The sequence below is a fragment of the Atta colombica genome, unplaced genomic scaffold (assembly GCF_001594045.1).
Source record: "Atta colombica isolate Treedump-2 unplaced genomic scaffold, Acol1.0 scaffold412, whole genome shotgun sequence".
NCBI classification, from domain to species: Eukaryota; Metazoa; Arthropoda; class Insecta; order Hymenoptera; family Formicidae; genus Atta; species Atta colombica.
The window spans coordinates 1-2,395 of record NW_017259523.1 but is presented as its reverse complement, the minus strand read 5'-3'; the positions used below and the strand labels follow the sequence as shown (position 1 = coordinate 2,395).

The following is a 2,395-nucleotide window of genomic DNA, read 5'->3' as shown; positions in this document are numbered from 1 at the left end:
ATTTAATTATATATTATATATTTCTACAATTTATCCAACCGCAAAATCTTATCTAAATTATTATTTTATATTATCTACATAAATTATATTTAATTTATTTAAATAAACTTACTTTAATCCCCACTTATTAATATTTTTTCAATAAATATGAAAAAATTTACTAATATACTAAACCACTCTTTAATTAATCTCCCCTCTCCTGTAAATATCTCCTACTGATGAAATTTCGGCTCCCTACTAGGAATTTTTATTTTAATTCAAATCATTAGGGGACTCTTTCTTTCTATTCACTATTGCCCTAATATCTTATTTGCTTTTAATAGAATTATTCATATTATCCAAAATGGCTGAATTATGCATAATATTCATATAAATGGCGCCTCATTTTTTTTATCTGTATATATCTTCATATTGGACGAAATATTTATTATAACTCTTTCAATCTTACATATACTTGAATATCTGGGGTAACAATCTTTTTACTATCAATAGCTACAGCTTTCCTTGGGTATGTTCTACCCTGAGGACAAATGTCATTTTGGGATGCTACAGTTATTACAAACCTCATATCAACTATTCCTTATATTGGAAACATACTAGTTATATGAATCTGGGGAGGTTTTTCAATTAACAATTCTATCCTTAACCGATTCTTCTCTTTTCATTTTATTATACCATTTATTATTTTAATATTCATTATAATTCACTTATTTTTTTTACATCTTACAGGCTCCTCAAATCCAACTGGATTAAATAGTAATCTTTATAAAATTCCATTTCATCCATACTTTAAAGACTTATTAGGTTTTAATCTTATTTTATCATTCTTCTTAATCATTATCCTTCAATATCCATATATATTTAGGGACCCTGATAATTTCACTCCCGCGAATCCTTTAATTACACCTACCCATATTCAACCTGAATGATACTTTCTTTTTGCATATGCTATTCTTCGATCTATCCCTAATAAATGGAGTTATTGCTCTAACTATATCAATTTTAATTTTATACACTCTCCCTTTTACTTCAAAATCTATTTATACCAACCCATCTATAATTCTCTCTAACCAAATAACATTTTGAATATTTGTAAATACATTTTTTCTACTAACCTGGAACTGGAGCTCAAATAATTGAAGACCCTTATATCCTTATTAGTCAAATTCTTACTATTTTATACTTTATATTCTTTATTATTCTACCTTTATTATTCTAACTTTAAATTATGAAAATTTATAATCTATACATAATTTCAACCTCCACTCCTCTTTAATTAATTTTCTTTCGATCAATACTAACCTAAATTTTTTATTCCTAATAATTTTCTGTAATCCATCCCTCATATTTTTCTATATCTATATTTCACTTCAAATATTATTAATCCCCACTCACTCCTCCTATATCTATTTAAATTTTCATTTTTAATATTAAACTTTAATATTTTTCTAATTAAATTAATCTTGAATAAGTTTATGTTTTGAAAACATATTAAAGAATTTTAAATTTTCTATTAATTTCTAATATAATTCTTTTACCCAATCTCATCATTTTTATTTATTCCTTATATTTTATTAAATCCATCATATACAATATATCCCCTTTAATTTTTACTTTAATCTTTTATCATATCCACAAAATAAACTTTAAACTTAATTCTTTAACTTCTATATACTATATCTTTTTCCTACCCTCTATTAATACCTATCCTCTATAAATGATATATTTTTCTATCAAAATAACTTTTATACTTAATTTATAAATATATAAATATATATTTAAATATTAAAATAAAAATCATATAATTTAAAACAAAAGGTAAAATAATTTTTCAACATAAATATATTAACTCATCATACCGCATTCGCGGTAAAACTCCACGCATTAAAATAATTATAAATACTATCAAATTAATATATACACTAGCACTTAAACCACTTAAATTAGTAAATATTCCTACCATTAAATAACTAAAAAAAATAATCATTCCATATTCAGCTATAAAAATTAAAGCAAAAACTCCACTAAAATACTCCATATTAAAACCAGAAACCAACTCAGATTCTCCTTCCACAAAATCTATTGGTCTATGATTCAATTCAGCTAAAACTCTAATAAAAAATATTAAAAATAAAGGCCTCAACATAAAACTATATCATATATATATTTGTCATTTTATAAAATCTATGAATGAATATCCCTCCCTTAAAATCATTAATACTAAACCAATCATAATTAATCTAACCTCATAAGACAAAGTTTGTGAAATAGCTCGAACTGCCCCTATTAATGAATACCTCGAATTAGAAAATCATCCTATAAACATAAACATATACACTATAATTGTTAAAATAATAATTAAAATCAATAAAGAATAATTTAAATAATAAATATT

At 23.4% G+C, this 2,395-nt stretch overlaps 1 pseudogene; it reads left to right on the top strand.

Annotated features, from left to right (window-relative positions):
* Nucleotides 1–147: 147 nt before the first annotated feature.
* Nucleotides 148–929, top strand: LOC108691203 (annotated as a pseudogene).
* The last annotated feature ends 1,466 nt before the right edge of the window (nucleotides 930–2,395 follow it).